This window comes from Haemaphysalis longicornis, unplaced genomic scaffold (assembly GCF_048455015.1).
Source record: "Haemaphysalis longicornis isolate Haplotype H1 unplaced genomic scaffold, Haemaphysalis longicornis Haplotype H1 scaffold_2, whole genome shotgun sequence".
Lineage (NCBI taxonomy): Eukaryota > Metazoa > Arthropoda > Arachnida > Ixodida > Ixodidae > Haemaphysalis > Haemaphysalis longicornis.
In genome coordinates this window covers 243,540,140-243,567,997 of record NW_027526295.1, presented here as the reverse complement: position 1 = coordinate 243,567,997, position 27,858 = coordinate 243,540,140, and the positions used below count along the sequence as shown (strand labels likewise).

The following is a 27,858-nucleotide window of genomic DNA, read 5'->3' as shown; positions in this document are numbered from 1 at the left end:
AGGCAAAGCCTGTTTAATTAGCCTTTGCGCTGTTTCACTTGTGCGTGATGAGGAATTTCGATGTAAGCTTCTTGTTGTTTAAAGCATTTGTGCTACGGCAAAAAAAAATAACGACAGAGAAACGCCGCTTAAGTTGCGGTGAGCGATAGCTAGCCGACGGAAGGATAAATATGCAGAATACACGTCTGCAGAATACACGTCTGCACTTTACCTCCCATCCCCGAGTTCACAACTATCTTTTACACTACTAGTTTCGCAACCGAAATTGGTTAAAAGCGGCCTCCCACTTCCGCTTGCTTTCACGGGGCAGTTTGCCAGCCCAGCTGCCCAGTATTTTGGCATGCGCCAATTTACGTCTGCACCACGAGCGCCTGGTTTCTCGAACGGCTGTCTTTTCTCCGCCGAGTAGCGCATCCAATTCGTGGTCCTCGAGGCGTGCTCTCGTGGAAAGCAGTCGAGCGGCTGCTGTGTCCACAGCGCGGCGAATGCACGCTTCCAGCTGCCACCTGCAAAATGCGCGGCAAATTTAAAAAAAGCTTCCCTTGCGCGCGCCCGTTCTCCCTTATTACGCTAGATTGGGCCTGAACCACGCGCGAATTCCATGCCCCGGGCGCTGAGATTTGTGTTCTGCACAGCCGCCCTCCTCTTCGCACAGATTTTACGGTTTAATCTACCGTAGGAAGTCTAAACGAAGGGCGCTGGGCTGAAAAGAGCCAGCCTTCCTGTGGAGAAGCGCAGCGGCCATACGGTTGCTCCAGCCTTTCAGAAGCCTGTGAAGCGCCAGGGCGGCGCAGTGTAAACAACGTGACAGACTTTGCAGCCCCTGTGCCTGCTATGTTCTAAACCGGAACTGCACAGAAATTCCGCGCGGAAAGACGGAAGTTTAAAGATGCGGAGGGCAAGCGCGAGACAAGACGGGATACGTAGCTAGGGAGAGTGCACGGTAGAGAAGTGCGAGTAGGTGCATGCTCACATTTTTACAGATGTGAGGAGTGAAAATTAAATTTATGCGCGACCCTCTGCCAAATTTGCTGGGAATAACACTGGTGCATTTTTCGTGGTTATCTGTATTTTATTGAACGCAAGAGCTTGTATGAAGATAATTGACGCAAAATGCAAGACGATGAGAGCAGGATAATGGGAGGAAAGCCGTGAACGTACCACGTCGGTGTCAGACCTGTGAGTGGTCGGTTGAATTTGATGGACGGCTTCGGGAACTTGAATCACACCTTCAAAGTAAACAGCGATGCTTAAATAAGCCAGTGGTAACACACATGGGCGTTGGCTTACTGTAGGCAATAACTGAGACAGGCCACTAAAGCGTTGAAATCTGGCTGCCGAATGGAAAGGGCGAAATGAAGCCTTTTCGTTTCTATATAAATTGACTGATCGATTATGGGGTTTAACGCGCCGAAACTGTACAGGTTATGAGACGCTCCGTAGTGGAAGGCTCCGGATTAATTCCGACCACCTGGGTATCATTAACGTGCGCCGTAATCTCGAACACACGGGCATTTTCACTTCTCGGCTCCATCAAAAATGGCGCCGTCGCGACCGGGAATCGAACCACGGTATAAATTGACCATTTCTGGGACTGGCCCAATTTGAGAAAGGTGAAACTAAATTGAATAGGATTCTGAGGTGGTCGATAGGCTTCGCTGGAAGGAGGCAATGGCTAAAGCAAATAGACAGCCAAGACCCGTAATTTTTCTTTGCCCCAATGACAGGCGCTACCACTGCTGCCGCGGACAGGACATGGAAGGATTGGACAGGATATATGAGGCAGTCAACAACGATTGTGTACAAGAGAGGAACGTGGGCGGAATATAGAGGTTGAGCTACCGGACAGTAGGAGAGAACAATAACATTGAAGTGAGCCAATGAAAGAAAAGAGCGAGGTGGGAGGAGAGAAGGAGAAAGGGGGAGGGAGACTGCAGAGACCATATATTGGCACCTGAACGTCGTGCGGAGGTCGAGAAGCAAATTCAAGATAAAGAAAATGCTTGCAATGAAAGGAAAAAAAAAAGTCACTTCTATAGAAGGGTATGTCCGTGTGTATGTGTATTCCACCACAGCTGAGTACAGCACCATCCTTGGCAGGATGCTCTCTTTCTCTTTCCGAAGCTCCGTAGCGATCGAAACTAGAGACGGGAAATGAAATTTATGAGAGCGCCTTCTCGGTGAGACGAAGCGGTGAGCGGAAGCGCCAAGAAAGAAATAATACGCGTCAGAAAGCGCGAAAGGCGTGGAGTGGAGGAAAAAGGGAGCTTCGGCTACGCGCGAGAGAGTTCAGGCCGGTTTGGGGTGAGCGATGTGGGGAAGTTGTCTGCAGGCTCACTCAAGGTTTTTTCGTTCTCCTTATTATTATTTTTTTCTGGCTGTCACCGCGGGCCCCACACGTTCGGTCAATGATGGATGATTGTCCGATCGCGAAGTGCAGGTCTCTTCTCTTTCTTTTGTTCTAGGCTCAGGAGCATCCCCGATGGCGGCGCTGTAAAGCAGCCGGCAGTAGAGAGCAGACAGACAGACAGACAGACAGACAGACAGACAGACAGACAGACAGACAGACAGACAGACAGACAGACAGACAGGCGGGCGGGAAGGTGGGTGGGTGGGCAGGCGGGAAGGTGGGCCGGCGGGCAGGCAGGCAGGCAGGCGGGCATTTTCGTGTTTACGTAGCCCACGAAATGCTATCGTCTTTAAAAATTCACTTCTGTATTTCACACGTGCATAGCTCAAACGATGCACATTTCAATGAAAAGTCTATTGATCGACTGTGACTGTTTCCCGTCTCAGATGACCTACTTTCTTCTGTGACGGCTTCAAAGAGAGCTCTTTCCGAGAGGGGAATTAAACACCCCGTGAATTCGGCACATTCTCTCATTTTCCAAATCAATGATGTCAAAATGAGCGCGTCGGTTTGTGTACTAGCATATACTGAATGAATTTATTGGAGGAAGGAGGTGAAGAATCCTTTTGTGGGATATGGAAATAAAGGTAGGGAAAGATAGGGAAAGGTAGGGAAAAGGAAAGGGAAAAGAAAAGGGAAAGAAACCTTTTTCACGGCACTTCGACTGTACCCATGAGGGGGCCATGAAGACAAAACACAAGTTTGGTTAATCAAATGATTGCCTCGTTAGAATCATAATGACACCAATTTTAACATAAACTTCGCTCAAATAGGCCATATAACTAGGAAAAAAGGGAACGGCCATGCGACCCACTAGCTCATTTCCCGCAACAGAACCTATTATGTCTGACCAGCCAGCTCTGTGATTGGCCGAGGCCGGCAAACGCGAAAGCAAATTAGGCCTGAGCCTATAAGCTTGCTGAACGAGCTATTTGCCCTTAAATTTAGGGCACATTCTTTTTAAAGTAACAAGAATGGTGGGACAAACAGTGGAAGTTACGAAAGCACACGTAAACATAGAAGTACCGATGCGTACTGCTCTTGGTACTGCCCGCACTATACTTGGTTTAGGTGCCCAGTCCTGTGCGGGGCTTTGGGGTTGTCTAGGACGACATTGCCGACTGACGCAAGCAATGGTGCCTTACGCGACCATATTTGTCGAGCGGGCAGTATGTTTAACAAAACGAGTATTTTCTCCCTGAAAACAATCTATGTTTAAATACGGTCAAAACAAACCAAAGGCAGGAAACGGCTTACTGCGGTATGGTGGCGCCATCTATGTTCACTAACGGTAAACCAGGCTTCGCAATCGGCTGGAGTCCGGTCGATTCCTGTAATGTCATTCCAGACCACGAAAACACACGTTTTAGCGGGAAAATCAAAATTTTAACATATATTCATTAATTTCTCAGTCAGAAAACATCGTTTGCATCAGGACAAGTGCTGAGGTTACTATAAAACACGAAACCTTTTCAATAAAACAAACGTATTTGGTCTTCATGCCCCTTTAAGCACGTTATATCTGCTTACGCCCATAGGAGTACGATACGCATGCTTCTATACATTAGTGGCACGAAGACACTAAGCGGCGACAATCACCCGGGTATCCACAAGGAACCCTTCGGGCGCCACAAATGGTGCGCTTCAGGGGTCATCCATAGATGGGAGGGCGATCCGTCATCATACTACTGTTTAAAGAGCCATGTTTAAACCAAATTCTGTGATTTGCTGTTATATCTGGGGGTTGTCTCTGACACACTGTACGTGTTCTGCAGCAGTCGCTTGGAGCAGTTGCGTTGTGAGGAACTGGTCGCGGTCGATTGAGTAAGCTGAACATCACCAGATTAAGTATAAAAGGTTTCGTGTGTTGTTATTGCCACAGTAAGGGTACCGAGGACGAGTAGGGTGCCTGGGCGTTGTCCATTTGGAGATGACGACCGGAGGGCAGGCTGACTGAGCGCAGACTTTATTTTGGGGACAAGTAGCTTTCTTTTATTCATCAGTAATTTGTGTCTGGTTGCTGAGCTAAAAGCTGCAATAGCAGCTTCACGAAGCCCAGCGAAAATTGTTCAGCGAAAAATTGTCCTGTTCTTTGCATACATGCCATCCTCCGCCTATCCAATAAGCTTGGTGGTTCCCATAAACAGACTTATACAGTCATGTACAAATGAAATGTGATCACTAACGTATGAACCTGAAAACACAAATTTAAAAAAAATACTCCTCAATGAGGTCCAATAACGGCGTGCTATTGATATATTTGGAAATTCACACTTTCCAACTTTGTTTTTGTTACTAAGCCACGCGTCATTCGGACTTGCATGGAAAGAAGTCGCGCTACCTATGCGTTCTGGTTCACAATTTCATGTTCGCTTTTCATGTCCATAAGGATACATCTCAGCCCCCTGATGCATTTATTGGGTTAATGCTTAGTGGTCCCCCTGGCCTTTTGTGTTAAACACAACGGGGTCCAGAGGGGTCAGGGCGGATTCAAGGTTTAAGCGCTCGAAATGAAATTGCCGAGCGTGCACCCGTGACCGCGGGCCTCGCAGCGATCGCCTGGCAGCTAACAAAACCAAGAAAATGGCTAGAGCTCGAGTGTGCGTGCTTCGCCACGACTATCCACCACCCCATGCGCACAGTCGTCAAACCAAGCATACCCACTTAGGGATATTTGCCAAGATTGCGGCGACCACCGGCAGTTAAAAAAATCAAGAAAATGCCTAGAGCTCGTGTGTACGTGCCCCGCGATGACCGTCCAGCGTCCCCTGCGCCCGTTCGTCAAGCCAGGCGTACCCACTTAGGGAAATTGGCCAATATTGGCAAAAAAACTACAGCGTTCGCCGCAATCGTAGAAACACTGGCTCGGAACGAGAAAGACTCCAGTGTTTGCCGTAATCATGGCAACACTTACTCGTAACGACCAAGACACGTCATAGCGTACCCCCTCCAAGGTGACTGATGTCGAATGATTATCACTTCCAAATAAATGAAAGAAGCTTACACTTATAGCGACAACGATGGCGTATAGGTCGTTGCTGCAGCGAAGACTAAGCAAATCGACTGCAATCGTGGACATAAACCTGCTTGATGGTCGCAAAGGTTGAGTACAGCTTCGCTACCTTCAACTCTCACGCGTCAGCGTGAGCTTCCTTCATTTTCTTTTTTTCTTTCCGATGTTGTTGAAAGTTGGCTTTGCGGCAGACATTACGGTTGCGTGGCGGTGTATGCTTTACGGAGTGATCGATGTCCCCTGGCACGTATATGTTGCATGTCCGCCGCTCCAATTGGCGTGAATGTTGTACAAACAATATATTCGAAAATAGCGTCCTCAGTGGCCGTCTGTGCCCCGAAGTGCATTTCACCAATCTACGCTTATCGAACCATCATATATTAAAAGTTTTCCCGCGTCAGCAAACGGCCCTATTGCGCACTGAATAAAATTCAAGATGTTCTTTCGTATTATCTTGAACCAAAATCTCCTGCATGCCGCATATGACTGCAACAAGAAAAGGCCTATTACATTCTGATTTTTTCCAACCTAACTGAAGTAGAAGCGAGCACTTCTGTTTCGTCAGAAAGAACACGAGAAAGAGCATGAGAAGGTTACATAAATAAAGGGTTTGAGAGCAATTCTTTCATAAAACTCGGCGAGTGCGCTCGAGTAAAGAACACATCGTCCGACATAACTACAAACGATATGAATTACAAACTTATCACCATCGCGGGCTCGATGAAGTGCGGAGGAAATTCCGACGTCCTAGTAAGCTCTAAATGCAGTTTTTGCCCACAAAAGAAGTTTAGTACTGGCACGGAGGCCTAGAGGCAGAAGAAAGCAAAGGTAGATATATGTAATGCGTCACGGGGGTTACGCTACGTACTGATGACGTCGGAATCCCGGATGATAACCTCACTTGTACTGGCTCTTTCCAAGTAGCCACGAAATACCATTTGTCAAATATATGTGTTACATCGTAATCGCGAATAAACACCATACCGTTATCGCCAGCTGCCAGATAAATCGACAGAGAAGCACGCGCACAATAAGAAGATACACGGCTCAAAGAGCACCTTACCAAAACACACTGAAAAAATGGGAGCAAGCTTTTGAGTGGTTCCTAAATGCTCATTGTGCGGACGTCAAAACAACTTAAGCCTCCTCAGCTCAGTCGTATCTCATTCGAACGCTAGAGCTTTTGAGTACTGCACTCTTTTGTGCTTTTAAAGAGCATTGGCTCATTCATGTGACGTGGCGTAAACACCCCAGACTCGGCGCGTAAGAGGAAAAAGAAGTAATGACTTAAATACAGGAAAATGATCAGATTCTGTATTTATGCATGCATAACGGCAATCGAGGTTGGAAAGTGTGAGTCACGCGGCAGGAAAACCGGCGGAAGCCAAACCGAAGTCGGAGCGCGTTTTCGTTTCCGTTTTCTTTTCCATATTTTCCAAGGTTACTACGGCGAGCCAATGGCGGCGGCGAAAAGACGCGGAACCCTTGCGGAGAAAATACCTAACAAGGTTAATAATCGATTGACATTACAAATGGCACGCACGGGATCCTTCCTTCTGCCGCGTGGGCCTCGACGACGGAGGGAGGCATCTCGGTATTCCGTGCGTGCGCGAGTCTCTGCGTCGTCTTGTGCCCCTTGTCCGCCACCGAGCGCGAATAGCTGTTGAAATTCGTGGATTTATTTTGGCGACTGTGCATGCGGCCATGTCAGCTTTTATCATGCTGTCAGGACTTTTTTTAAGGGCGGGAAAGGGCCGTAGGTGTCTCCGCGATGAGGGATCGAATTCGCTGTAAAAGGGTTGAGAGTTGGGCGAGTTGGTAATGATGCATCTCGAAAAACAAACTGTGCGCAAATTAACGGGGACAAGAACACATGAAGACGGCACAAGCGCAGACTCGCAATTGCTGGATAGTGAAGTTGCTTATCTCAACAGTACTTGAGCTTCAGCTATCTGGGCTGTGGAGAGTGTGTATCGCGCGTGGTCTACGTCACGGCTGTGGTTAGTGCGCAGGCTCAACTCTTTATATGTTTTCCTTCTTTTCAATAAACCTTCAGTTGTTAGTAGCGCTCGTGTTGTGTACTCCTCTCTCATCCCATTTAATTTGCGCTGGTAAATCATGAATGTATACCAACTAGCCCAGTTCTCGACCTTGTTAAAATATATCCCGCTCAGCCCAGCATCCCGGCCGCCTATGCACACACCCGTATACCCCGGCGCCCATAAAAACGCGCCAAAAGGACTTGCCGATACCAAGACGGGTCGCCGTTAACCACCTTCGGTGCAGATGCAGTAAGGGGAAAATTTGGAAGTGCTGAAACGGTGGGGATGAGACAATTGGTTTTTTTCGTCATTATTTGTCTCTCTCATTTTCTAGTGGAGCTTTTACTAATCATGACGAAACTGAATTTTTTGATTGCGGGGGTTTAGATCAGTTACCCATCCAGTTTGTTATTGGCTCTTTTCACGTGCCCTACTGCTGTCACTCTTGGTCATTGCGCATTGTCAGCGTTTCGAATACTCATGGACATAGAAATTAGCGTTATCTTAGAATGCTCGCACAGGGTGAAGAAAGTAAAGAAAATGGCATCCTGAACTATACAACTTGAAATGCAGCGTCTCTCCTGCGTGAACATGATTAACTGCATCACTAACAATTATACGAATCGTTACGCAGCGACTCACACGTTATGCGATGGCTGAAGGATCGGATTGTTTTTTTTTTCAATGCTTATCAGTGTATATCTATTGACCAGGGAAACGGGAATTGCCATCTTTTGTCACCACAAGGTGATGATGACCCATTAGTTGTTTGTCTGTCCGTGTTCGCTGGTCTTCTCGGCACGATATTAATCCGCTTTCGTAGCACGCCGCAGTTGGTCGTATTCCCTTTCCGGTTCCCTCGGCCAATATTCCATTCACACTGAACGCAAATATGACTAATTTATCCATTGCGGTGTTTCAACAAAAATGAAATTAGTCCTAGGTGGGCAATTTTTTATATTGTTACAGGGCCTTTCTTGTTGAATAGTAGAGACAAAGTCAATCTGCGAGATGTCGCTGCTGAAAGAAGAGAGTAAGTCTGCTAGGCTTCGGACTCGCTCCGCGGCTTACTGTTAAGCCTCCGTGGTCGTGCGTACTTTTAACATCAGCCAGAAATTTTACTAACTTAACTACGAAACCTTTCATAGTGTGCCAAATATATCATGAGGCCGCTATCAATTTTCTTCTGATTTAACGTTTTGGTATAGTTCATTTAAACATTCATAGTCAATCACAAGCGCATCTTACATTGGTTGATGGTTCGGGTAGCATATACAACTTCGCGGTTAACCAACACCCCAGTGGGGACTGCAGAGCATTTTTTGTATCTCATGATGGTTTGCACGCATGGTACGATTGCTGTGTATCTTGAACATTTATACTCTAACAATAGCCCTGGCACTGTGAGATTTCGTTTGTGTACAGGACGCTGTCAATCTATAAAACATACAAAATACGCGCAGAATGAACCATACGAACTGCACAAAATAAGGCTACGTGAACAATGTATTCTTGCTGATGCCCAAGCACACGATGAGCATTTTGTTAATTTAAAACGTTTCTCACTTTTCTTGTTACAAAGCCGGTGTTTGCCGCGACAACCCGTGAGCGAGCCGCAGACAGTCTGCAGCTGAAACGTCGTTTCTGGCGATCGGCTATGGCAGGCTTACTGCGAGAGGATCGTTCCATTCCTTCTGTTTTCAGTTTCCAAAAAACGACAACATTCTTCTTTTTCAAAAGGGAGGTGGGTTGCGCGGAAGCAGCCACAGCCAGTTAACTCGACAAAGGAGACTCACGCTATCAATATTAAGTGTTCTACTCAATTTTACTCACTCGTCGTTCACTTTGGTTCACGTGTGGTGTTTACATTACTCTATACCGTCCTTCCCATCCATAATTTCGCATGGTAGCTCCGCTTCCGCGCTGCGCAGGCACGTTGCTTTTCCTAGTATGTTGAGCACTGTTTCCCGTCTCGTGGGCAGTAAAAGGCCGGAAATGGGAAATCGGGAATAATTTAGAGCCGCCCAGTCGTCAGCCCACCCTGAATAGGACACACTAACAACCACTTCGTTTCCGACGTCTCTTTATTCGCTCCATTTCTCTCGGTATTTCTGCCCTAATGATATAAAAATCACCATTCAACGCCCTATGCACGGCCGCTATTTTTATTTCCGTAAGGTTTGTTACTTCTCTTACCTGCATCTTACTTGGATAGAGCAATCTGAAGCAAATTTACTATTCTGCTAGCCCTTCCGGGTTGTATCAGCACGTGGAGATAAAAGGAGGCCATTAAAAAAATATAGCGCTGAAACTGAGAAAATTGTCTACTAATGCGTGAATCCTTATGCCGCTTGTACTGAGTGTAAGTTCTTGCAGCCAAATTATTTTGTTATTCTAAATCCTGTCCGACTAATTATCTCCATGTACGTTACTATAATGATTACAGGTTTTACTTGATCCAAATCTGCATTTCTTGTAAATGAATGGCGTTACACGGTTTGCCATTTTCAGTATCTTCTAAATATTTTTCTTGCGTTTTTGGATTTTTAAATTCTGTTTGACCAATTACCTTTATTTACGCTACTATAATGATTACAAGTGATATTGGCAGTGATATCGGCAGTGATATCGGCAGTTTCGTGGAATTGCACAGCGTTGTACGGTTCACCACTTCCTGTAATAATTTTACATTCTTCTTATTTTTTAGTTTTTTGAAATTATGTTCTATTAATTCTTTCCGTTTGCGCTATCATAACGATTACAGGTGGAACTTCTGCGAAATCTGCATTATTGTGGAAATGCGTGACGTTACACGGTTCAGCTTCTTCCGTTTTTTTTATTTTTTTCTATTTTGTATTTTTTTTTAACTTTCGTTCAGACAATTAAAACAATTTACGATAATACAGCGATTAGAGATGGAACGTTCGGGAAATCTGCATTATTGTGGAAATGCAGGACCTACACTGTACGCCATTTTCCGTAATTATTTTATATTTTGCTATTGTTTAGTTTTTCAAAAAATTTCTTCGACCAATTGTGTCCATTTACGCAAATATAACCATTACAGGTAGAATTTTCAGGAAATATGCATTATTGTGAAAATGCAGGGTTCACTATTTTCTGTTTCTTTTAGTTTTTCAAAATTTCGTTCCACCAATTCTCTCCATTTCCGCTGTTATAACGATTACAGATGGAACTTTCGCGATATCTCAATTTTTGTGTAAATGCAGGGAGTTACATGGTTCGCTGTTTTCCGTAATTTTTGTTTCTTTCTTATTTTTTTATTTTATCAAAGTTCTGTTCGAGAAATTATCTTCGATTATGCTACTATGACCGTTACAGATGAAACGTTGGCGAAATCTGCATTATTGTGGGAATTCAGGGTGTTACACTGTTCGCGTTTTTCCGTAATTTTTTTTTAATTTTTTCTATTTTTAGTTTTTCAAAATTTTGTTGGACCAATTATAACAATTTACGCTGATATAACGATTACAGGTGGAACGTTCGTGAAATCGGCATTATTGCGGAAATTCAGGGCGTAACACAGTTCTTTTCTTTTTGGTCATTTTTATGTTTTTGTTTTATTTTTTCAGAATTTCGGTCGACCAACTATCTCCATTTACGCTGTTATAATGTGTACAGGGGGAATCGCCGAGGAATCTGCATATTGTAGAAATGCCGGGTGTCTCACGGCTCGCAATTTTTCGTAATTTTTTTACATTTTTTCTATTTTTTAGTTTCTAAAAAAATTTCGACCAAGTATCTCCATTTACCCTATTACAACAATTACAGGTGGAACTATCGCGAAATCTGCATTATTGGGGAAATGGTTCCCCATTATTTTGTTTTTAATATTTTTCTTATTGTTTAGTTTTTCAAAATTTCGTATGACCAGTTATCTCCATTTACGCTGTTGTAACGATTACTCGTGTAACTTACGCGATGTTATCGTTTTTGTGGATATGTAGGGCGTTACACGGTCCTGCCTGTGGGGGGACTAGCCAAAAAATGCTAAGCAATAAAATGTGGTCCTAAGTTGTCGGTGAGTGTGTAGAGGAATATCTGTATATTTATATATTAACAAAAAAACTACTTGCTCTGCTACATACGATTCCGAACAGCATTCAGTTGTTCTCACATCTGTAATGCCCTTTGCGTCTTTTTGTGCGCATTGCTCAGTCCATGTTAGCTGTATGCAGTGAAAGTGACTGAAATTGAGATTGAATTGTAATACTAACCAACGAATACAGCATGTTTGTCCGCTACTGTGAATGCATATTCCTGGAAAGTTTTGTTACGGTAATGAACTCGAAGATATGATGAGCCGCAACCTGAAAACAATCGCACTTTCCTTTCTCACCAAATTTTGGGAGCAACCACGATTGCAATGTCGCCTTTGCATTTCGCGAACCTGAAAGCGTTCTCCATCGCACGTCCTCGTACATTGCGGGTAAATTATTCGCGAATTTGTTTCCTTCGAGCCCCTCATGTATTTTGTGCGATATTATACAGCCGGCGCTCAGTTATGTGTCCGCCCATAAGCCTGTCTGTAACTCCATGCCTATCGAGGCCCGAACCTTGTTTCACTGGCCTTACCACAGAGCAAACGTGTGTGAGATTACAGAAGGGAAATCTGAGTCTCCTTTCCGTCCAACGCAATTCGCCTCGCTTAGGCCTAATGCTTGTCGCACTCCCCTCCTCCCCTTAACTTTCGAAGCAGCTGGAAAACATTTAGCCTCGACCCAGATCTTTCTTGGTAGTTAGGGGAAAATCCGCAATGTCCGTGGACGCTATCAGACTTCTCCGCAGCCAGTACAGCAAGTATTTGTGCCTCGCCCTCCTTTCTCAGCTCTATTAATGCGTAACATTCTTTGCCGAGTACCCCCACAGCCAGGAACGTGTAACGCCCTGCATTTGCACAAAAATGCAAATATCGCAGAAGTTGCGATAAATGCGCAGAAATGTCGCAGAATATCGCAATTGCAAGTATCGCTATATAGCGTAAATGGAGATAACTGGTCGCACGAAATTTTGAAAAACAAAAAATAAGAAAAATACAAAAAATTACGGAAATGGGCGAAAAGTGTAACACAGTGAATTTCCACAATGAGGCAGATTTCGCGAATGTTGCACCGGTAATTGTTATAATAGCGTAAATGGATATAACTGGTCCAACAAAATTTTGAAATACTAAAATATAAGAAAAATATGAAATATTACGGGAAATGGCTAACAGTGCAACGCCTTGCACTTCCAGAATAATGAAGATTTCGGGAAAGTTCAAAGTGCAATCGCTATAATAACGTACATGGAGATACTTGGTCGGATGAAGTTATCAAAAATTAAAAGATGCGAAAAAGATTAACAAATTACGGAAAATGGCAAAACGTATAACGCACGGCATTTGCACAACAAGGCAGATTCCGCGAAAGCCTCGCTTGTAATCGTTATAATAGCGTAAATGAAGATAATTGGTTGAACGAAATTTTGAAATACTAAAAAATAAGAAAAATATAAAATAATTACCGGAAATGGCGAACCGTGTAACACCCTGCATTTCCACAATAATGCAGATTACGGGAATGTTCCACCTGTAGTCATTGAAATAGAGTAAATGGAAATAAATAGTCGAACGCACTTGAAAAAGAAAAATAAGGAAAATGGCAAATCGTATGACGTCCCGCATGTATAAATAAGGCAAATTTCGCGAATGTTCCACTTCTAATCGTTAAAATAGCGTTAATGGAGATAATCGGTCGGACATGATTTAGAAAAGAAAACCCCTAAAATTGGCTTTAAAAAACTCACACTCAAAACAAGCGGCATAAGAATGCTAACGCATTAGTAGATAATTCTCTGGATTTCTGCAGAATGTTTTTGCAAGTGGCTCTTTTTTTCTCCCAGTAAAGGTAAGTACCATTTGGTAGTACCAGATGCCAACCGTACTCATTGGCGTGGACCTCAGACCCTTTAGTCAAGGGTTTTCCCGCCGTAGAAGTCCTTCCGTTTGGTCGCACCACTTTGTTGACGCTAGGGTGACGAGCGGATAGACGAGCTAGTGTAAACACCGCTCCTCCTGGAGGCCGCATTAGACCTGCCGCGGTGGCTCAGTGGCTAGGGCGCTGCGCTGCTGAGCACGAGGTCGTGGGTTCGATTCCCGGCCAAAGCGGCCGCTTTTCTGATGGAGGCGAAAAGCAAAAACGCCCGTGTGTACGATATTTCGGCGCACGTTAAAGATCCCCAGGTGGTCAAAATTAATCCGGAGCCCTCCACTAGGGCGCACCTCATCGCCTGCGTTGCGTGGGAGCGTTAAACCCTATAATCAATCGAGGCTGCATTAGATCGTCAGGAACTCCTCAAACTATTGAAAAGAGAGCATGTAGTGATGTAGGAACATCCCGCACCCACCTGACCAGTATCCGGCGCAGTGCTGAACGAATCTTGAAACAGCAGCCGCGATAGTTACAACAGCAGGGGAAAGGATGAGAGCTCAATTGTGCTCGGAAACCAGAATGGTACGGAAATTATAAGAATTGTCCACTAATGCTGGAATGTTCGTATTAGTAAAGCACTGAGAGCACAATCGCAGTGCAGTAAACTGTAACGTCAAGGAACAGTTTTTCGCTCCTTGGTTGGTTCGTTTGGTGTTCGACTTCATTTTGGAAAACTTCGCGTTGTTGCATTGTTGTCGTTTAGGAAGATGGGTAGTTGATTTTTATTGTTTATATCATTCCTGTTTGAATTTGAAGCTACTAGCTCATCCTCTACATTTAGGCTATTATAACGATTACGTGTGTTAGCTTGTCCACCTATGACTTCATTTTGCAAATAGGGGGTCACACATTTTCTAGTTATAGACAGATTTTGCAGATCTATTCGCTGAAGAATGCATACGCATCAAAACCAACAACAACCGGCCGCAGTCCGCGAGAGTAGATTTGTGCTTTGAGTCGATGAGGCCGACGGTGAGAAGGTTATAAAAAAAAGGGAAACAGAAAAGTGTAATGAAGTTCTATGTGTCCTTCAGATATGCTATCAGATTTGCGCGGGCCTACATCAGTTTCAGAAACTTCGTATTTTGTTTTTTCCATTAGAAATTATATTTTATCCTTTTTTTTCGTATTTTATAACGCTATTTTTCATATCCTCACAAGCATCAATGTTGTTTGCCCTATGCACTACACAGATGCCGTGCGCTGTTCTAGCTGTTGTGCTGAAACCATGCATCCATAAATATTGGGAAGCGAGCAAAGCTTTTACCGGCTATGCGGCGTCAGTTTCGATCGGTTTGTATTCTTTCATGACGGTTCTGTTCTTCTATACAGCCGGGTGATATTTGAAAAAGGTGGCCTCGCCTGGGAAATCCCGGCCTTCGATCCAAGGATTCACTGAGCCGGCTCGGCTTCACAAGGGTGCGTGGCACGAGGAGGCGACAGGGCCGGGAATTTCGGTGATCTGAAGAACCCACCCGAGTCTCTCAGCTATCGTCCAAACGCGTCTATCGGCTTCGATTCGGGATGGCAACGAAGTCGGCTTACATGCCATCCCTTTCTTGTTTCCCCCTTCATGACAGCCCGTTCAGCAGCCATCATCACCCATCATCACGTCGCAGTTCTGAGAAAAATCAAATGAGGAGGCATTGATGACGCGAAAAGCAAAGACGCGCGCCAAGAAAAAAGAATACATAAATAATGAACAAATCGTTGTTTTCGAAGTACGCAGTCTATGTTGCCGGGTTCTTCGATAGCAAAATTGAACCAGTTTCGCTTCTGTCTTTTCTTTTCTTTTCATCCTTTTCTTGTCCTGCGATACTTAGATGTGTGCAACATACATAGCCGGGGACAGAAATGTAATCACGGGTGTCTCTACCGCGCTGTTTTTACGCGAACATGTGTTAGCCCTTACTGCTCGGGCTAACTGTCTTGTCAATTCAAATTGGGGCTCGTATTGATTTGAATTTCGCGCCTAACGCATCCAAGAAACCGGTCCTGTGCCCGGCACACCATAGTGGATTTCTGAGAATTTATTTACGCCTTAAGGGTTTTTTTTTTTTTTTGTCGTGTGGAGCAATCTCGTCCACAGGGGACAGTGTTGTTTATCCTACATTAAGGATAGGCCCCGCTAACGCTTGTTGAATGAAGGACCCTATACGTAGCTTCAAAACCCATTTATAGGGCTAAAGTGGCAGATTTCGCCGAGGTGGGACGCAATTTATGTCACACCTTACGTTTCATTGTGTCCCCAACACTTGCACCATTTCCCTTTGGCGTCAGAATATGCTCTGAGCTTCGTTTGGCACAAGTTCCCCGAGTTGGAGGCTGCTTCGCTCTTTTCAGCTTCAACATGCATGGCGCCAACCCGCTGGCCTTTCATCCAAAGCTGTTAAGAAACACCCCGCTTGAGTACCCAAAAGTAACGATTCCGTCTGTCGGGCATGAAATTCGCACTGGTATATCCCTTCTAAAACAGTACATTTTACCTCCCGTTTAAGTAATTTACTGTTATTGTAAAATTCTTATAGCTCGTTATAACTGTTCAAGTTAATTGACGAATCGGTAGTGCCACCACCTGCCGCGTTGGCACCCGGCTTCCAGAGTTTCTTGTGCTTGTTCATTTCATTTTTCGCTATTAATTCTCCTTGGTTTATTTTCATTCAATCACGTTTTTTTTTGTACTGACACTTTTATATCCTAGAAAATTCTCGGAAACTATTGAATGATACTCCATCAAGATTTAAATAATCAAGGTGTGGAATATGATCCTGCTTTCATAAATCTCAATGACCCGGTTCGGTGAAGAGATTCGCAACAATTCAAAAGGGCGAGGAGAAACTCACTTTTCAAAAAGTGAACAGATTTAGTATACTATTGGAATGGAAGCCCATCATGACGTAAAAGCTATTGTGTCATGAAAAGTAAAAATAAATGTGTCAATTTTTACAGCACAAGTGTATACTTCTCCTCCCGCCCACAAACGGCTTCGTCGTCGTGGAAAACACAATCTCCGTGGGAAAACCGCCAAGGCGCCAAGGCTTCAGACGCCGCGCGCATGTGTCCGGCCAACTAGGCATACGGCATAGAGCTCAGAATTCGTTTGCGGAAATCACTAACAAGCATCGGAACCGCATTATGGATGATAAGACGCCTGTAAACAATGGGACCGCCCACCATGTGTTCTTTGCAAAGATTGTTTGCGAATTATCTTTGAAGGCTAGGCAGAACTAATTTCTTTAAACAGAGCTTTTCTTGCCCGAGACGCCGTGTGCATGGGTCAGACTAGGCAATACCCAACATTTGCCGCATCTTTGGAAACACTTCTGCTGCTAAAACTCTTTTGGCAGCAAACACAAGGATATGATCATAAAAACCAACTTGTTTCAATATATCTATCGGGCAATTCTGCTGGATGTGCGCCCCTACGTCATACAAGCCCCTGTTGAGTTATTCGTCTTTCCACTCCAAAGACGTAAAAACAGGTATTTTTGCCCATAGACTGAACTCGTCTCTTACAAAGTGTTGCGTCCACACCATGGGTACTAGCTTTGTGCGCCAGATAGATAGATTGAAAGAAGCTAGTTTTTCTGCTCATTCCCTTGTTCTTGCTGCCAAAAACGTTCTAACGAAGTTGAAGTATCAGGAAAGGTCTGGAAATGTGAAGGAATCGCGCAAACAGTGTGCTGTTATTCCATATCTTCGTGCCATTTCGCACAGAATGAAAAGATAGCAGGCAAGTTTGATGTTGATGTGGTATTCTCGGCGAACCATAAATTAGAGAGGCTCATACCCAGAATTGATAATGAGTTGTCCAGAAATGGTGTTTCTCAAAGAAAGGGTTGTAGTTGGTGTGAGAACCAGACTCATTTTGTCTATTTCCGATGCAACGTCGTCTACTGCCTTGCTTTGCAATGTGAAATAATGTAACATCGGGCAAGCGGAATATGTGTCAATGATCGCCTGCGCGAGCATCGAAATACGCTGGGCACTTCCACGTCACATTTATCGTCTCATGGCCCACAAAGACAGGAGGACAAGGAAGATAGCTGAAGGCATCTTTATCGAAGAGAATTGAGAAGGCTGTATTAGCTGCCCGTCCATATCTTTACTGGTCTGCGAAGTGGCTTATCTGGACAAGTCCTGAGTCTGTGGCTCTTCTGTGCACACGTGATGTATATGTCATATGTTTTATGGTCGCACGCGCTCTTATACATTTTTCACTGTGTAATAAACATTTCAGTTGATAGTAAGCGCTCGCGTTGTTGTCTTCTTATCCTGTGTTCTGGTATTTCGCGCTGTTTCACCAACCGGCCCAGTTCTCGACTCCTTTGAGCAATGTATTTCATTGATTGTAGAGTTTAACGCACCGAAGCAACGCTGGCGATGAGGCGCGCCGTGGTGGAGGGCTCCGGATTAATTTTGACCACCTGGGGAGCTTTAACGTGCGCCGGAATCCCGTACACACAGGCGTTTTTGCTTTTTGCATCCATCAGAAAAGCGGCCGCCACGGTGAGCAAAGGATTTGTCTGCGCCTGGCGGAGCAGAACAGCTTGCTCACTGCTAAGAGTGGGGTGGGGTTGAGTATTTCGAGGCAGTTCAGCCGCAGTTGTGTCAGGAGGCCTTTGAAAAAAGGCGGAGCGACCGCAAAATCAGTTCGGGCTGCACCCGCACCGCACAGGCAATCGTATTCGCTCATTGGGAAAAGAACTCATAGTACTCATTGTGCTTCAAGCTGCAGGCGCTAGCAGACGGCGTACTACCTTAAAACGTGCTCGTAAATTGCGGTTCACATCCGATAGTTGCTGCTGTTAGTGTAGCAAAGTCCTACATGCCCACAAAGAGCGCACCCCCAATGATGTACACATGGATTGTTATGGAAACATAGCAGCCTTTTTTGAGAAGTAAACCTCTACTTTGTCTCCATCCCCCTTTAATTAGTGAGTACGAAGGCACGGGAGAGATATATATAGAGAAAAAAATGAATGGACCAGTTCCTCGGTCAGGAAAAACGTGGAGGCTGTCTGTATTATAAATCAAGATATCCTCGGAAATGTTGAAGAAATGAAGGCACAGAACCTTCTGGGTGAACTGAAAGTTAGATGAGGAGGAGTGGGGGGGAAGGGGGGGGGGGGTGCTGAGGGTTGCTAGCCAAGTTACCTATGAAAAGATGTGAGAGAATGAGGGTGGTTCAGGGGGAAGGGGCAAGGGGCACATGGCCTCGGGTTGGCTCACTGGAGCGCTAATTCTTGCAGAGTTCGTTGACTCCTTCAGCGCATGAATTCTAACGGGCACGAGCGTTTGACCATGAATTCCTGCAGCTCCCTCGCGCTAATTTGTCGCAAACAGGACTCCCGCAAAATTATGCGCGTGGACAACAACAAACTCGTCCTATGAGCCAACCCCTACATAAGTGTCCGCGTTTACCCTTAGTTTACAAGTGCTCCACCCAGCCTTCCGCGCAGTGTCACACCTCTCGTACCATTTTTTACCTCTCTGCTATGCCACCCTCTAACTCAGCTTCAGGCGGAGCGATGTAGTCGCTCGGAACAGCCCGGACGACACAGCGAGTTTCGGAGAGGTGGCCGCCGTCTTCGCCTGGGGAAGCCCGTTCTTGCCCGGTCGCCGTTTAGAACGGTTAGAAAGGCGTAGAGAAGCCCGTTGCAGGAAAAAGACGCGGAACTCAACGCCGGTGCCACGACGGGGCTGCTCGTATCGGAGAGCTGCATCTCGAAGGGGAACGGCATCCCTCATAAAAGAGGCAATTTCCAGGGCGGACAAATCGTTTTTTCTCCTCGCTCGCGGTGCGCCCAGCCCCTTTTGTCGCAAACGTATATGGACGATGCGAAGCCTGCGCAAACCACGGATAGGTTCCTCCAGCCAGCCTCCTCCACTGTGCGCCTGTGCGCAAGCGCGCTCCCGGCAGCGATTCCGTGCTTCGGTCCGAAACCCCGTCGCAGCTGAATCCTTTGGGCTGTGCCAGGCAGCCTCCTCCGGATCGCTGTGCCGCAGAAAATTCCTATTCGCTTTTGGCCCTCGTCTTCTACACTGCCGCTGTGCTTCGCTATTATTTCGATCCCCGACCGCGATCCCGAGTCCCGGATCCGCTGGACCCCAGCAAGGGGGAAGGGTGGGGGGTACGATTGACTGATCCGATGCCAAATTGATTGCGGATTCAGCTGGGGATTGCCCTGCAGACTGTTACGATGGCCGCTGTACCACTTGATATGTGCACGGAACTTGCGTCATGGCATGTCGGCCGCAAAGCGCCTCTATGCAGCGCCCAAGACGCGTCAGCGGCGGCCTTGACACATCGCGTGTGTGATCGGCAGAATGGGTTCATAAGGACAGGCATCAGAAAACCGCAATCACGGACAACGTTATGCTTCTCGTTCCGCTATTATTCACTTCGTAGCGCTGCTGTGCTGCCTCACAAGCGAATTTTTATGCAGACAGCAGTGATACAACAGTCAGCAATATTTTCTACTATTCTCTAGACATAACATGTGACACACACCAAAACGAACGAAAAATTTCGAAAAAAAATTAATTCAGTCGGCAGAAACAATAAACCAAATTGGGGAAGTTTAAGTGTAAACGTGTCTGCGAATAATTATGACCCAAGTTAAGCAAATACTACAATTGACAATGTGTGGTTTTTCGAATAGATCATACTTTTTTCTGTGTGCATGATTTTATTGTATATTTCCGTGGACCGATTGATGGGGCTATTCCGAGGCTTTTTTTTAGTACAGTACATTTCCAAGTGGGAGATATGTTGCTTCTTGTTTCTAATAGTAAGGTGGTTATGTTCGAGATGGCTGTAAATTTTTCATACTTCCGTTCTCCGTTTTATGCTAATACTTGAGAGCGTTTTTACAGCTAAGATATTAGCCTATAGTTGGTCGGAAAATTTAGTGTCGCAAGCAAAAAACCCCGCCAGGACCCAGCAGTTCTCGCCTAAGACGCTGCCCGCATGCGTAAGGCTAATCAGGCTGACAGCATAGAGCTCAGAAATCGTTTAAGGAAACCACAAAACAACTATCAGAATTGCATTATGGATAAAGCGCTTGTGAAAAATTACCCCCCCCCCCCCCCCCCCGCACAATGTGTTCCTGGTAAAGCTAATATGTTTGCAGATTATGTTTGAAGGCTAGGCAGGACTAGTGTCACTACATAGAGCACTTCTTGCCCTAGACTCTGAGCGCGTGCAATCAGGCTAGGCAGGATCCAGCATTTGCTGCCAGAGAGAGAGAGGGAGAGAGAGAGAGAGATACTCTATTGGTGAGACACCGGGAAGCCTAGCGCAGGCGACAAGCCCGCTAAGACGACGAGAAACATTTCATACCCTCACCTATCAACAGTTGCAGTGGTTTACAACAGCTTCGCAGGACATCCCCTTTCGCGGAGCGGGATGGCAACCATCTTTTCTCGATGCGAAGCATCTCATGCTCGGGGCTGTGTCCCTCCCTCCCTTGTTGTCGTTGTTGTCCGCCGTCCGCACTCTACTGCGCATGCGCGTCTCTTCAGCCCCGTTAGCGTTTGGCCTGACATCAGTGCAGTACACTATAAAAAGAAATAGTTAGGCGGCGCCTGGTTTCGATTCCACGACTCTCTGGCCGCAACAGGAGGTACGTGGCGCTCTTCCCACTGCGCTACAAACCGTGATGGGAGCTTGTGATACGAGCACGCCTTATGTCCTTCACTCATTCAAACAACGTCAAGAAGCTACTGATACAATGAAGGCGCGCGAAGCTGAACGTCAACGGAAACGACGAACTGAAAACTTTAGAGGAGGATGTTGAATTTCCCGTGGGAAAGCTGTGGCGGGAAGCGACACGCGCCTTGCAGCTCAACCAGAGAAGAGGACGAAGAGGGCGGGCAGCGGGGTAGGAGCGTGAGCCCGCAATAAAGAAAAACTAGAACCAGGAGGTCTTCGATCAGGTAACGCGGGTGTGGGTCTCTTCGCTGTCTCTACATTTCTCGACATTTCTCTGTCTCTACATGGGGGTTCACACTACGTTCCCATTCATGCTCCGATAAATGAAACAACCTAACTGCAACACAATGGAACCTACACGGAACCCCATGATGCTTCGCATCCTCCTCATGGTTCCCCACGGGAAGATAGTGTAATTTTTTTTCTTGTGCCAAATCATCCGTGTATTAGTTTGCGTATATGTATAAGTATATGTGTATGCAGACTAATATTTATTTTTAATAATGTTTATATCGATGAGTCCAAGTACTTCGTAAATATTTTTGCTGCAACCTTTGCTTTCTGCCATTACTGCGGTATCCCCGACACCTTGCTACACATGATCCTGAAGTGCCCTTGCGAGGGCGACCACCCAGACCCACATATGCATAGCCAAGCCTCCTCAACAACATTGACTATCCCACCACAAGATAATGCAAGCGCTATTACAACTGGTTAACACGACATTTCTGAAAGGTGGGAGGCACTCATCTCCGCCGAGGATCCGGAGAACCAGAAGAATCTCGTGAACTGGGAGAAGACGGCAGCCACCGCCAGAGGTTTCCTGGAATGAGGAGACCTACGACCTCGGTCGGGCAAGGACAGAGCCCTAGCTAGTCTTTTCAGAAAAGAAACGTTTATGTTTCTTTCTCTCTCTCTCTCTCTCTCTCTCTCTCTCTCTCTCTCTCTCTCTCTCTCTCTCTCTCTCTCTCTCTCTCTCTCTCTCTCTCTCTCTCTCTCTCTCTCTCTCTCTCTCTCTCTCTCTCTCCTGTTCCGCCAATTGTTATAGCGATTGCTTTGTTTAGATTGTATACATTGACAGACGTAATGTGATTTATTTTCGATGAAACCATGTACTGAGGATACAATCCTGTTGGCACAGCGCGCCGTAGAGGGGGCCCAGGAGCTCTGTTAGGCCGTCAGTGCCTTTGGTCCCAGTATCCTCTCGCTTGAACGAGAAATAAATGTTTTTGCATGTTCAGAAATTTAGACGTAGTGGGCATGCGTGTCGTAGAAGTTCGTTCCATGGGTCCTATGTTCCACCCACCAAAGACGATCCTCAGAATTCGAGGCGGGGTAAAGGGATAAGATGGCGGTCGTTCCCTTCTCCTCCAAGAACTCTCTGGATTTTTCTAAGCCATTTACTCACAATTTCTAACCAATTAAAATACATCAACTTCTTCCACAGCGTTTGTAGAGGACAAGGCAAGTGTGAATAGCTCACGACACGGTCATGCCACACATTAAAATAAAAAGGACCTTCGCATATATCTAATCCGGATGTTTGGCGCGGGATTGCAGCAAAGTTCATTAAGTGATATCTCACATCTAATTCACGATAGTGTCGGTCTTGTTAAAATGTAGTTTGTGCAGTTGTCTTTCTTATTTTGCGATAGCTTCGGAGTAAAAATTAATGAATTTATTAGTATAAAGTTACGTCCCATTGGCCAACCAATGGATTTCGATTTTTACATGATTAGCAGTGAATCCTAAGTGCGGTGTTAATTTTTATTATAATAGTTCTTTCTTTTTCGCGATAGCACTAGTTGCGTGTCCCGATAAGATTCGTAATTACGAGTTCACAGGCGTGTAAATGAGTTGACGAATTAAGTCTCAAAAAGCGGGAGTACATCATCAAATAACACCCAAAAAGCGGGTTGGCAGAAAGTAAAATCCGTACGAAGCCACAGATGCCAAAAGTCAGGAATTGCCGCAGATGCGGTTAATCTGGGGAGTACGCAGTGAAATACTCGTGTAGAAGCATAAAAAAGAAAGGGCTGTGCATAAAATTCGTCGCTGAAGTGAGATGAAGGAGGAAGGACGGAGGAAAAAATAGCGCGGGGAGGGCAGAGGGAGGTCGACCGGCAAAGCGTCCGGGTGCCGAAAGTTGGAGAGAGTGTTAGAGGGAAATAACTGTCGCCGACTGTCACCCAATGTTCCAGGGAGCAACCGTAGTATTGCCGCATAACGTTCTTTTTTTTATGTTACCACATCTTCCTTGACAGCCTAGCCGTGGGGACGACATCTAAAGCTCCCTTTGGTGTCGAATGGCTCGTTGATGGCTGTGTGTGTTTACATTTGGGCGCGGCTATTCCGCAAAGGCTGCGGGGTTGTGCGGTGCAGTTGCGTCAAAAGAAAACCCGAGCGATCCTACGTGTCCCCAAGGACATAAAAAAGCGGAGCAGGGAGGAGAGGATGAGAGGCAGGCGCGTCTAGGCGCGCAGGTGATCCGGGTTGTCGGCGCCGCCTGTCAACTGCGTATAGCTGTTCCGACCACTGGATGAGAGGCCCAGCCTCTGGCGACAGGTTGAAGTATCGAAAGCGTAAGTTGGCCGCAGTGCCTAAAGTGTGCGGCGACAGCTCCTTGCCCCCATTTATTCTTTTGTTTTATAGCACAGAGAAAGGACAAATTGTGTGTTTGTATTGCACGGGGCTTGTGCCTCCTGCAAAGCAAGCAAAACTAATTGAGTTGTCTAAATTGTAGCAGGAAGCGCGAGAAGCATTGTGCACAATCGCGCATACACGGCTACCGACTAACAGGCCACGCGGTTTAATGAGCTATAACGTGGAACTTTAGGGGTGGGGCGTTTATAGACTTCACCTAACAAGGGTACGAAACCGCTGTGAAAGGTTCGGTGACAATATCTACATGATTTGTGATTAGAATTGACACATCCTTGTCATGTATACGCCCTCTAGCGGTTCCAGAGCCACTTCCGTATCTTTGAAACTATTTCTACTCGCTTATATACCGTTTGACTATTGGCAGGGATACATAAATGCCTTTTCATTTCTTTTTGCCGGCTGTCTCCGCTCCAACGTTCTTCTTTTTTATCCCGCTCCGTCACCTAAGCTCTTTCTTCATTCCTTTGACATGAAGCTTTTATTGCAAACTAACGTTGGCTTTTATAATCCACCTGAAGCCATATTTTCTTCTTGAGTCGTTGCTTCTGAATCGTTGCGTGTCGTTTTCGCATCTCTGTTCAGGAGTTGCAGTTGTAGTTTCTATTCAGTGGAAAACATTGTTATTGTCTCATAATTCCGTTTCATGTCATGTTTTATATTTGAATGTTTTGAAACAGGTTTCTTCGATCGGTGCACCGAGAAAGAGTACGACCGACCGGCCCTGCCCGTGCTTACAACCATTCCGGTCATGCGTCGCGCTTCTTATGGCAACGAGTGCTTACTATTATCTTATTAATACATTTGGTGTGTTTGCTAATATGGTATATATATTAGTATCACTATTGTAATCTTTCTTTTTTTATGCTAGTCGGCGGGTTGTTTACATATCTCCAAGTACCTCGCGCTTTTGTTGCCATGCTTGTTCTGTAATCTTTGTTGTATCTTTTTGTTCGGTTTTGTTGCGCAGCGCTGCCGTTTACGGCAAGTCAACATTGACGGCATTTACGTGGCCAGCGTAAGCACGTGACAGGATATTCCCCCCGCGAAAAATCGATGACTACGGGCATTGTGCGGAAATTCTTTCTGCCTTGTGAGGACGTGTTTATATTGCTCCGTTAGAAGCATTCTTACGCTCCACTGGAGTAAAAAGAAAGACATGAACGAAATGCGAACGCTTTCTTCTTTCTTTTCTTTTTTTCGGCTGAGAATAAACATTTTGCATTCGCCTCTAGAGACGCTTCTTCGGAATTCCTTGTTTGAAAAACAAAAATTGCGTGCCTTCGAGTCGGCATAGAAATGTTTGTTCAACAATCTTTACCGAGGGCTTTTCTTCGGAGGGGGCGGACTTTTACAACATGATGACTGTGCTAGCAAAGACAATGCTTCCACTTAAGGGCTGCACAACAGAACGAAAACCAGATGTGTGCTTGCTAAAACACATTTTTTTGAAGCCGAGTTGCGTAAGCACTCCCATCTTTTTTTCTTATCCTGACGTTGATTGAGTGTTAGTTGACTGAACTTTATCTTGAATCGTATGTGCTAATTTAGATTAAAAGCCCGGAGCTACAGCTACATCATGTACACTCTGGTCAGCGACCAACAAAAAGTAAATCGCACCCAGGTTAAAACCGCCGCTTTGGTCAACGTTCAAAATTACTGCTACGTGAAATGTCAAGCAAGCTGATGAAAAAGCACCAAGACTACCATACTGGAGTTGAAACGAAGACGTTTTAATTACAGACATCGTAAGAAATTGCGCTAACAGCTGTAAATTGCAACGATAAAAGGACAAATGTGGCTCACGAATTTTTATAGCGCAGTGAACGCGACAGCACTGCAGTGTAACAGTGTGCGCCTGCGCGTTCTGCGCCTATAGGAGGTTTTCATTGGCGTGGAATGCATGCAGGCAACCAGGTGTGTGCTCCGCCATATCCGTCGCCAAGCGTCGGTTGCTAAGGCGACGTTGTGCGCACGGCCCTAAAATGAGGCACCCCTCTACTCCTCCATGCCTTCATGGCGGCCAGGAAGGCCGCGCGCCGCGACGTGACCTTGTGTTTCAGGGCAAGGCATGTACGAGTGATTGGATAGTGAGTTGTACCGCGATAGCGTTGGTTGCTCGAAAAGTCATGGTTCCGCTCACGAGTGTGACAACCTTACCTGCAATTAAACCGCAGTCTCTGCACACACCTACAAGCGAGTGAGAGTGGTTCGGGGCACAAAGGTTGCAACGTGAGCGGAGTGGTCCATTTGACAGCAGGAATTGCATCATTTCCTAACCGTTGCCGACTGAACACAAAGTAATACCTTGACGCCAAGTGCTGCTGAGTGCAGCGGAGTACGATTTACCTATCGCCAGACGCGTATGAAGTCGCCGAAGCAGATCAGCTTATTGCCAGCCGCCGCGCTCTAATGTCAAAGGTGAGTTGTTTAGTAGCGTGAAACATTTAACGAACGAGAAAGCCCTGGCTAAATCGGCGTACGCGTGAAACATTTCTCCAAATAAATTATTCGGTTTTTGTACACAACCACGTATTAGAGGGTACTTACAAGACATAAAGTCGGGGATTCGGTGCAGGTGCACTTGCGTCGACATCGGTGGCGGCACCCAGCTGCAGCGTCGGACTTATGACCGCCGTTCGCAGCCGCGGTTTCATCATCCGGTCATGCGAAGTCCTCGAGGGCAGGTAGAGCGCCACCACATAATGCGAGTTCGATTAATAATACATCTGTTGACGCCACCACCGATAATCGGGTTGAAACGCAGCAGACGATGGACGCTGGTGTGTTTTTTTTTTTCTTTCTGCGAAATGCGGCCGCAAAGCGCGTGCGCTGGAATGGTGGCCACGGACATGGGGGTTTTCAGTGTGCCAAGTGAAGAAATCGCCCGCGAAGCGCTTCAATTATTACCACCTACAAAGCAGAATCGGCTGCAGCGATAGCAGGCGTGCGGGAGCTATCCGCGCAGAGCACCCTGGATCGCCGTAACTACAGCGCCGCTGGTTGAGGCAGCGGATTGTGTTTTATTTCTGAGGCACATGCTACGCAGCCACCACGCATGCGCACATTGTTTTATTTCTAGGGTAAGCGCCATTGGGCTGTGCACGCCCTCAATAGCGTCCAAGCGTTGCCAAGATACGCTCTGTCCCTCCCCCCCCCCCCTTTTTTTTTTTCAGTCGCGCTGTGAAACGCGCTGCAGCCAATGGAAACCTAAGTCTTACATAGGGGACGGCGGGGTCATTATTGGGAGACAGCGGCCGTTTCTTGCTCAATGAGACAGATAAAAGCACTCCAATCAAGTTGACGCTATTGGTAGCGGTGGAGGGTGCGTCTTGGTCCCGCTTCGTGCCTCTTCGGTCCCACTCCTGGAGCTGCTTTCTGGACCGAGCTGCCTGGCGAAAGCATGCCCATGACGCAAGAACCGGCTAACGCTGCGGCCACCCAGGTACGGCCACAGTGTATCGTTACGACCCGCCAGCGACATCCGCCGTCGTTCGCTGGCCTTTGAGGTGAGGACGTTGAGGAATGACTTGATACCTACACAGGCGTCAGCGCCTTTAACAGGTGAGACGACCACGCTAAGGTTCAAAACGTCTCGTGCTCCCTAAACGAAGTAGCCAAGACGTGGTTTCTCAACAACGAGCACCGCATCACTGACTGGTCCGATTTCACCACGCAGATACGCCAGATATTTGGCTCATCCGCTGCTCGTTCTGACGGCGCGAAGAAAAAGCTCGACGGTCGCATGAAACATGCCCAGGAGACGTATACGTCGTATATAGAGGATGTTCTTGCGCTGTGCCGTCGTGTCAACAAGGACATGCAGGAGGGAGATTGGGTGCGCTACATTATGAAAGGGATCGGCCAGTTTGCATTTTCAGCCCTTGCTGTGCAGAACCCAGCTACAGTCGCCGATGTCGTCGCGACGTGTCAACGTCTGGACGAGCTTCAATCCATCCCCCTCCAGAATGACACGCTCGTCCCTCCGTATCTCGGCAATGAAGAGCTCCGTATGATGAGAC

The 27,858-nt window shown here is 46.2% G+C and overlaps 1 long non-coding RNA gene across 1 annotated transcript; it reads right to left on the bottom strand.

The window, feature by feature from the left end:
- Positions 1 to 224: 224 nt before the first annotated feature.
- Positions 225 to 26,688, bottom strand: LOC144167717 (uncharacterized). Its single transcript, XR_013322098.1, has 4 exons — positions 26,387 to 26,688; positions 3,668 to 3,741; positions 1,162 to 1,229; positions 225 to 506 (listed from the first exon to the last, which is right to left on the bottom strand). It is a non-coding gene; the product is annotated as an uncharacterized LOC144167717 (long non-coding RNA).
- Positions 26,689 to 27,858: the final 1,170 nt, after the last annotated feature.